Here is a 10831-nt window from a genome sequence, read left to right as displayed (position 1 = left end):
GAACAGACTTGTGAAGGGTCAGTGGAACGTAGTACTCGAGTAACGGTGGACCCTCATGCATCACTGTACCGAGGTTCACCGACGGGCGGGGCGTGCCATTTGTGAGTGAAGGCAGTTGCCATTTTCACACACAGCCGCACTAGATGGATTAATTTGTGTTTTCAAGTGGCCACAGATGCCTTTTCGACGTGATGTTGCAAATGAGGAATTCGAAGGGCGGCGCTTTCGGTCTTCAGCTAGCGGCGAGGAGATGCCCACAGGTCTGACTGCAAATATAACGTTCTATTGTTCAGTGTCCTTGGGACAGGGGCCATGGCGAGGATGCAATGATTGATATGAATAGTTTGGGATGCGCAATAGCGAAGTGGATGATGAGGCCGGACGTTCCCAAATACATGTTACTTCACAACACTGGAATTACGGGCTGGGGCACAGTGGATTTTGCAGGCTGCATAACGCACAGACTCAATGGAATTCTCACATGTTATGTGAGTATGGAAACAGGCGTTATCATTACGGGATGAGGGAATGATGAATGGATGCATGGACAGATGATTTGATACGGTGTTTGCCATGTACAGGGCTTCTTGGAATCTGTCCGCCTCCCCTGCGCTATGTGATGCAGGGCTGCCATAGTGGGACCATCGTCTATCTGGCCTTGTTGAGCCCTCCCTGTCTCGACGCGCCTTCAGACACTTGTGTCCATGCACGTTACCGATCCCATCTGATGGATTCTGTTTTCACAGACGCATGCACAGGTACACTCATTTGTGATGGTGTTTTCACCTCGATATGGATAGTTATGAGTCGCAAGTGGTTTTGGGGTGGTGATGATCCTTTGGAGTGGGCTAGCATGCATATGGCTGTGGATCTAGTGTGATCATTGAAGTGAGTTGTTCGAATGTAGTTCTGATGGCCATTCTATTCTTTTTCTTTTCTTTTGGTTGACAGGTATCTCCTCCCCTTTTGCCACTGCCATCTGTATGCCACTCCTGCAGATGGGTTTTACTCCCGACACCTGCTGCTTCGTGTTAATCAGTGGAGCAGCATTACGATCTTATGGGACGATCGCCAATGGGCCACATGCCCTTACGCAGTACTAGTGGCTCGGAGCAACATTTCGGCCTTTCAGCTGGACTAGTGCCTCCCTATTGGGACGGCCCTGCGGTTCTAGGCGCTTCCATGTTGCCTTTTCATACGAGAATGTAGCCCCTGTGTACCATGAAGGAACAGGGCGTCACACAAGAAGTAGCTGGTCATTTATTGCGGATGCAGCCCACAATGGTGAAATGTGTTTTGGAGTTCATGGCCTAATGGCTGTATGGGCTTGGTGAATTTGTTGTGCATTAAATTTCTATTCTGATATGGGCCGTGTAGCGTTCTTCTTTGCAAGTGATATGGCATATTCCTATTTGGGGAGCGATGTATTGTGAGGAGATCTGCATTGGGTTCCAGCTTCGGAGTATAGTTGCGTGGTACTGTGCTGGGCGCGTTTGCCTACGAAGCCCAGTGAGGTCAGGGGTGAGGGCTGCCAATATGACTGTTTGAATGATGTCATGCTCAGGGGCGGGGGATTAGGTTTTGTGTAACAGATGCCGGTCAGCCAGGTGGATTGGTGGAATGATGTGATTATCGGAATATTGCTGGTCACAGGTGCCTGTGTTTGCGTGCGTTTCTTGGTGGGAGACTGAGGTCATGTCCATTGGTATAGCTTCTGTATTCGTGCCATCTGTGCCCTGCAGCTCCCATTGGCCCCTCTTGTGATTCTTTTGTTCGTTGGCATGCATGGGTGACTTGTACATTTCACTGGTTGCATTGTGACTTCGTTGCACCTACGGGGAGTTGTACTATGTGGCCAGGGAGCGGTGTACAGGCACTCAGTGGGGCCGTTTACGGTTGATTCGCGATGCCGTACTTCTCACCATGGCGGAATGGTACTTTCCGCCGTGCTTGATGGCGTTAAGTACATGTCCGCTAGGGTCGGAATTCGCGTACCCTTGCGCCATGGTGCTAATTACGGTTTGGCATGGCGCGCGCGCGCGTACTTGGTGCAGTTAGCGTTGGCGTTCACTACGGTGTCGCTAATGGCATCGTACTTTACGGTGACGGGTCATAATCGCACCGAGCGCTATTCGATGGCGGTATTGCACTTCCGCCATCGTTTTTCGATTTCCGCCAGGGTCGTAATGAGGGCCAATGAGTCCAAAAAAGGTTGCAATGGCCCTCATTACGACCCTGGCGGAAAGTGACTGACCGGACCGCCACAGCGTAAATAGCGTTTCTGCCATTGCACGATGGAGCAAAGTGCGGCCCATTCCGACCCATCGGGCACGAGCACCACGCCATGGCGGAAGTGCAAAGTCCGCGATGGCGGAAATGACCCCAAAACGGCCCACACCGCCGCCGTACGGCGCCCTAGGTGCAATACCGCCACCCATCATAGCGGACACCGCAGTGAGCGCCAACCGGAAAGTACGGTGACCGTAAATATACGGAAACGGAAGTAAAAACATGGGCCCGGAACGGGAAACAACACCCCGTACACCTATAAAACCACAAAATACACACAACCACTAAAAACACCACCCTGAGACACATCCCAACCCGTCATCCACCCTAGTGAAACCAAGAAAAATGGGAAAAGTAGCGAAGAAAGCGTGCGACCGCAAGCGGCATGTCCACTTCTCCCGTGAGGAACTCACCGTGCTAACAGAGACCCTCCAGGAGAATGCCGCCGCCGTCTTCTCTACGCAAATGACCAGGACGGCACTTGCGAACAAGAAGGCCATATGGGCCCTGGTGGCACAGCGGGTAAGTGCGGTGGGGACCGCACCCCGCAACCCACAGCAATGCAGGAAGCGGTGGGACGACCTGCGGATACGCGTCCGTAGCATACTTTCTGCCAACCGCAACATTGCCACAGCCACCGGGGGAGGATCGGAATCACCCATCAAGTTGACCCCCTGGGAAGAAATCTGTGCCTCCACCATTGGAATGGAGAGCATAGAGGGAGTCGGAGGGATGGAGAAAGGAGTGCAGACATCCGGAGAATCAGGTAGGTGGCCCAAACAAAACCATGCCAAATCCACAATGTCCAATCATGTGACTCACATGTGTCCACATAGCGCAACAGCAACACATGGCCAGGAGAACGTCCACACACATTGGCCTGATAGCGCACTTTAAAACTCACAATAAATACATAAATAAGTAAAAACCCCAAAAACACCCACTACACGTGCAGCAGGCACACCCTAACTGCAGGCTGCCAAACAACTGCACCCTCACTCCACACACAAATGAAGGCACCTCCAAGGCCCCGACCCAAATCACCCTCAGGTACCACCCCAATGCATGTGATACATTGCCATTCCAATTCCCACAGACCCATTAATAACGCTCGCCCTCCTTTACTCCACCACAGGGTCCAATCCAAACGACGAGCTCCAGGACACCCCTACCAGCACACCTGCAAAGAGGGCCAAGACCGACGGCCAAAGACCCTCCACCTCAGCTGCACGCATCAAGACACGGCAGCAGCACATATCAAGTGGCAGCACACAGGAGGGAACATCAACAGGCACCCCAGCAGCCAGCATGCCCACAACAGCACCACCACAGGTCCCCCCAATGGATGCCACAGAAGGTACTGCCTCTGGTGGCAGCAGCACCATAGGTGACACCCCATTAATGGCAGCATGCTCCGACACAGAAGACGGGGATGTCGAAGTCAGATCCATCCATGACCTGTCCCAATCCCCCTGTCTATTCCATCCCGTACACCATGAGGATACCACGCAGGGGCACCCACAAGACGACGACTGGCCATCCCCCACAAGCCCTGTGGCAGGGCAACATGAGGCGAACAGCCCCTCTGTGACACCACCGCAAATGGCCATGGCCCAGCAGAGGCAACAGTCCCTCGACCAGTTAATCGTGCAACAGCAGCAACTGGCCACGCTCCTCAAGGACCATGCCGATGGATGTGGGGGCACTAAGGCAGACATAGAAACATCAACTGAGACACTTAGGGCACAAATGGAGAGTAGCACCGAGAGCCTGAGAGTCCAAATGGAGAGTAGCACCGAGAGCCTGAGAGTCCAAATGGAGAGAAGCACCGAGAGCCTCAGGGGGGAACTGCATGCGACGTCCAAAGACGTATGTGCCGAACTTGCCGCAGTGCGCCGTGTGCTCACTGAGCTCTCACAAACCCTTAGGGACATGCATGGACGTGAGCAGGCAGAAACATCATCCGTTGCAAGTTCCGTCCAGGGCAGCCCCCAACGTAGATCTGGGAGGAACCTGCGCTCCACAGGCAGGGTTGCCCCTGATACCCGCAGAGGGGGCTTGCAATAGCGACTGCCCACTGACAATGAGCATCTTTGGACACTGGTGTTCGGGGGGGAGGTAGGAGGGTGGAGGGGGTGTGTTGGGCTCACTTGGGTGGCGGGTCGATAGGGTGTTCAACATGATATCACATATGCCATAAACAATGCACGATCAAACAATGAGATGTGTGGACAATGATCTTTGTGTACTAGGCCATCATAGGCGTACAGTCCATATTGTGCATGTACCAGACACACACAGTGCCACGAGTCCCGTGTCCATGTATCAGCCACCAGGCGTGAGTGCTAGAAGCATGCATCTATGAGATGCTGACGAATTTCACGGCCCTCCTGTGCCTCGCAGACTCCTTGAGGTGCTGCCACATCCCCACCCTCATCATGACCATCTTCAGGTGCTTGCAGTTCTGCGTCAGGGGGCATGGGCACATTTCTACGTACGCACATGTTGTGGAGCATGACACATGCCATCACCATCTTTGCAACCTTCTCATGGCGGTACAGGAGTGCCCCGCCAGACCTGCTGAGGCACCGGAAACGGGTCTTCAGTAGGCCGAATGCCTGTTCAATGACTACACGGGTACGTGAGTGGGCATGGTTGTAGTCCTCCTCATGCTGGTCCCGTGGGTTCCGGACTGGTGTGAGGAGCCATCTCTTCAGTGGATATCTGGCATCACCTGTATGTGGACGATAAACGAATTATGTGGAATGCCATTGCTACGTACGCACCCCCCCCCCCTTCCTGCCAGGTCATTGCCGCATCACATACCCCACATCATCATGCATGAAATGAGACTCACCGAGTAGCCAGGATCTGTTCCCTGCGTGTCGCTCCATGTAGCGTGGTATTGTAGAGTTCCTCAAGACCATAGAATCATGGGTTGATCCAGGGAATCGGGCACAACAATGTGTAATGATCCTGTTGGAGTCACACAGCATTTGTACATTCAGTGAATGAAATTGTTTTCGGTTGCGGTACTGGGCCTCCATGGCATGTGGGACGACCAATTCCACATGGGTGCAGTCGATGGCACCAATGCAACCCGGTATGCCGGCAAGTGCATGGAATCCCACTTTTGTGTTGGTTATTTCCTGCTCCGAGCGTGGTAGAGAGATGTAGTCGTCTGCGTGCTGCAGGAGGGCATCGAGCACTTGCAATAGTGTCCGTGAGAACAGTGGCTGAGAAATGCCATGCAACTGTCCGACTGTGTGCTGGTAGGTGCCTGTGGCCAGGAAGTGGAGTACAGACACCACCTTCGTTAGGGGTGGGATGGCGGTTGGGCTATCTATCATGCTGACAAGGTCAGCCTGTGTCATGTCCACAATGGCGGCTATGGTGTCCCGGTCCAAACGGTAGAGGGTGTGGATCTGCTCATCAGTGAGGTTGAACGGATGTGCTCGGAGGCGTGGGATTGCGGGCTGCCTGCGTGGTGGTAGTGGCTGTGCTGGCAGCCCTTGCTGGCCCTGCCTTGCCCTCCTCTTCCTCCTGCGTCTCCTCCGTGCGGCCGGTTGTAGTTGGTGTTCGTCTTCTTCTTGGAGTTGGAGTACTTGCAGTGCTATCAGGTCCCCCAGGGCCAACATCGCGAGTCCTGCTGGTAGCATTTCGGAGTGGGTGTGGTTGTGGGAGGAGACTGGGTGTGCAATTTATGTGTTTTCAGGCTGTATGGCCTCCACCTGTGGTGATTCATTCCACCTGTGCAAGCTGCTCTCCCCTTTGGGCGAGCACGTCCCGCACACAACGCTGCAATTCGAGGAATGGCATCTTGCTATTACAATCATGTATTAGTACCCGATGGCCGTGTAACATTGGTTGATATGTTCATTCGGCTATGGTCCCATTGTTTCACATGCATTCTATGCAGTCGTGAACAGACTTGTGAAGGGTCAGTGGAACGTAGTACTCGAGTAACGGTGGACCCTCATGCATCACTGTACCGAGGTTCACCGATGGGCGGGGCGTGCCATTTGTGAGTGAAGGCAGTTGCCATTTTCACACACAGCCGCACTAGATGGATTAATTTGTGTTTTCAAGCGGCCACAGATGCCTTTTCGACGTGATGTTGCAAATGAGGAATTCAAGGGCGGCGCTTTCGGTCTTCAGCTAGCGGCGAGGAGATGCCCACAGGTCTGACTGCAAATATAACGTTCTATTGTTCAGTGTCCTTGGGACAGGGGCCATGGCGAGGATGCAATGATTGATATGAATAGTTTGGGATGCGCAATAGCGAAGTGGATGATGAGGCCGGACGTTCCCAAATACATGTTACTTCACAACACTGGAATTACGGGCTGGGGCACAGTGGATTTTGCAGGCTGCATAACGCACAGACTCAATGGAATTCTCACATGTTATGTGAGTATGGAAACAGGCGTTATCATTACGGGATGAGGGAATGATGAATGGATGCATGGACAGATGATTTGATACGGTGTTTGCCATGTACAGGGCTTCTTGGAATCTGTCCGCCTCCCCTGCGCTATGTGATGCAGGGCTGCCATAGTGGGACCATCGTCTATCTGGCCTTGTTGAGCCCTCCCTGTCTCGACGCGCCTTCAGACACTTGTGTCCATGCACGTTACCGATCCCATCTGATGGATTCTGTTTTCACAGACGCATGCACAGGTACACTCGTTTGTGATGGTGTTTTCACCTCGATATGGATAGTTATGAGTCGCAAGTGGTTTTGGGGTGGTGATGATCCTTTGGAGTGGGCTAGCATGCATATGGCTGTGGATCTAGTGTGATCATTGAAGTGAGTTGTTCGAATGTAGTTCTGATGGCCATTCTATTCTTTTTCTTTTCTTTTGGTTGACAGGTATCTCCTCCCCTTTTGCCACTGCCATCTGTATGCCACTCCTGCAGATGGGTTTTACTCCCGACACCTGCTGCTTCGTGTTAATCAGTGGAGCAGCATTACGATCTTATGGGACGATCGCCAATGGGCCACATGCCCTTACGCAGTACTAGTGGCTCGGAGCAACATTTCGGCCTTTCAGCTGGACTAGTGCCTCCCTATTGGGACGGCCCTGCGGTTCTAGGCGCTTCCATGTTGCCTTTTCATACGAGAATGTAGCCCCTGTGTACCATGAAGGAACAGGGCGTCACACAAGAAGTAGCTGGTCATTTATTGCGGATGCAGCCCACAATGGTGAAATGTGTTTTGGAGTTCATGGCCTAATGGCTGTATGGGCTTGGTGAATTTGTTGTGCATTAAATTTCTATTCTGATATGGGCCGTGTAGCGTTCTTCTTTGCAAGTGATGTGGCATATTCCTATTTGGGGAGCGATGTATTGTGAGGAGATCTGCATTGGGTTCCAGCTTCGGAGTATAGTTGCGTGGTACTGTGCTGGGCGCGTTTGCCTACGAAGCCCAGTGAGGTCAGGGGTGAGGGCTGCCAATATGACTGTTTGAATGATGTCATGCTCAGGGGTGGGGGATTAGGTTTTGTGTAACAGATGCCGGTCAGCCAGGTGGATTGGTGGAATGATGTGATTATCGGAATATTGCTGGTCACAGGTGCCTGTGTTTGCGTGCGTTTCTTGGTGGGAGACTGAGGTCATGTCCATTGGTATAGCTTCTGTATTCGTGCCATCTGTGCCCTGCAGCTCCCATTGGCCCCTCTTGTGATTCTTTTGTTCGTTGGCATGCATGGGTGACTTGTACATTTCACTGGTTGCATTGTGACTTCGTTGCACCTACGGGGAGTTGTACTATGTGGCCAGGGAGCGGTGTACAGGCACTCAGTGGGGCCGTTTACGGTTGATTCGCGATGCCGTACTTCTCACCATGGCGGAATGGTACTTTCCGCCGTGCTTGATGGCGTTAAGTACATGTCCGCTAGGGTCGGAATTCGCGTACCCTTGCGCCATGGTGCTAATTACGGTTTGGCATGGCGCGCGCGCGCGTACTTGGTGCAGTTAGCGTTGGCGTTCACTACGGTGTCGCTAATGGCATCGTACTTTACGGTGACGGGTCATAATCGCACCGAGCGCTATTCGATGGCGGTATTGCACTTCCGCCATCGTTTTTCGATTTCCGCCAGGGTCGTAATGAGGGCCAATGTATTTTGTACATTTTGAAGAAAAATCTGATTGCCAGCATATGTGAGATGGACGCCATCTCTGTGAAAAATGAAAGTGCTGCGAAACAAAATGTTTTCATTGTGGAAAGAGGACATGCCAAGAGAAAGGCACAAAGAGCCTTATTTACATTGTACCTCACTTTCTCCATTTGTGGTCCAAATGCAGAAGAACACAGCCACATTTGTCTTTGTGCAATAGGGGAAAAAACTACTTGGCAATTTGGAAACATGTCCATGACCTTCGGAAATCCTTCCTTCATTGCAAATTGCAAAGAAATTCCAGAGAAATGCCCTAAACTGTTTCCTCCACAATGAATGATAATTATATCAGGATGACGCTCTGTCTGTAAAGTAGCACAGAGGTACCAAGTCCAGCCACTTCATTCCACGCACTCCATGCCAGAGCACTTCCACATGAGAAAATCAAAGATCTGCAGATATACCGCAACTTTCTGCATGCACCTTCAACCAATGTATCTATGAGTCTCCCAAAATCCAGATAATCTGTTTTCGAGCACACAGAGCCATAGCTGTCAGGTCTCCTGTCAGGAAAAAGACGTTCTCACTAAATCTCTCCGTTCAGAACACACCCACTGAACTTTACTGACCAATCAGTAGCTTTGCTCATTTGCATGCGTCTCCACCCCAGAAACCCCATTGGTAATACGCGCTGCCTGCATACTACTGCCATGTCCGTTGACACGTAGAGGATCTGAGAGTGACAACTGTACATTTAAATAGTATTCCCCTTTTCCCCTTTAAGGTGGGTTCCGAAAAGAGACGTTTTTTTGGCAGATGCCTGACAGACACCTGTTATTTTGTATTTTTTTAATTTTCTTTTCTTACTTTGCTCCTACAATCAGTATAGAACCTTCTCCAAAGCAAGCCTTACATTCCAAAAGAACATGGGATTTCCCAAAAAAGATAGCGAAACACCATCTGCTTCAAAATAAGCTGCATTACTGGAAACAATGTTCTCGTGGCTGCAGAAAAACATACCAGCTCGTAACATTAAAGCTTGCATGCCGCAATTGATGGCACACCTCCCAATACTTTGATCAGAACAAAAAACAGAACTGTTGTCCCATTTTCCTCTAGGGAGTAAGCCAGAAAAAATGATGTTTGCAGTTGGAAAGATGTTAATGACTGCTTGCACCAACTGTTCCAAATCTTCCAACAAAGTAGGTGAACTCACGTAGCCCAAATGGCAAGCACCGTAGTACATGCCTACTTTTGGAATAGTGCTGTAAACCATGGATAAAAATATCTTCGAGCACCAACACCCCGACTATCTCCACCTCTGCCATCTTCACTACACGCACACGACACAAATGAACAATGTGAACATCTGATTGGCTGATGCCTACAGTCCCCTTTCCATGCTGGATTTGCTGTAGAACCCTGTATGTGGCATGCCCTATCCGCAGACAAGCGCGGTGTCCGTGTGGCACGTAACTCTTAGCCAGTCCTTCTACCCTTTCCACATCACTCACGAATCCATTCCCTCATTGGACATTGGACACAGCTAAGCAGTCACACAACCATCCACCAATCACGTTCAAGATCTCTACATCTAACTCCGTCATCAGAGTTCCGCACTTCAAATGTACTGTTTGTCACTCTGAATGCAAGTCGCATATCATTGCAAAGCACCTACTTCACAAATTACTGTGCAAGTGTAGCAGATTTCTACTTACAGCTCCATGCATACGCACATGCATGAGTACAAAGTACAGGTATGCATATGTTATTCAGAGAACATGGGCAACCCTTATAATTCCATTTAAACAAATTAATGCCACTAAATCTGCATAGCCAATACATACCAACGCTCCCCCTTTAAGTGCATATTTTCCGATTTTTCATTGAGAAACCGCACTACTTCTTACTGTCTCCCGCATAACCTATACATACGTAACAACCCTCCAGATTTAGGCGCGAAACTCGATTTTCCATTAGAAAATGTCACAATTGTTTACTGTCTTCCGCCTAAATTAATGCTACTTCCAATGCGATCGTATGAGAAAAATAAACGTTCCCAATTGCTGTGGTGACATCTCCCTCTGAGGCTCTCCCGATTTTTCGCATTCGTACTTATAATATGAAAGTAGACACATTTTTCCCACCTACTATAATGACCTACCACTTCCAAACCTCTCTGCTATGGACAACACAGCTTAAAAAAAACAAGGGAATTTCATTTGACTGAAAATTGGACTAATTTGCGAAGCAGGTTCAACTATCATACTGCAAATAACATATGAAGGCTGCACATAGTGAAATGAAATGCACACATGCACTGTGTTCAGATATCAAAGGAGAATACTCCGACGAAAGATGCAAATGAACGTGTACATTAACATCACTGCTTTAAACACACAAAGTTACTAACTTCTTCCTTT

The sequence above is a fragment of the Ambystoma mexicanum genome, chromosome 7p, assembly GCF_040938575.1.
Source record: "Ambystoma mexicanum isolate Mex_15411 chromosome 7p, UKY_AmexF1_1, whole genome shotgun sequence".
Classification (NCBI taxonomy): domain Eukaryota; kingdom Metazoa; phylum Chordata; class Amphibia; order Caudata; family Ambystomatidae; genus Ambystoma; species Ambystoma mexicanum.
This window is presented reverse-complemented; position numbering follows the sequence as displayed.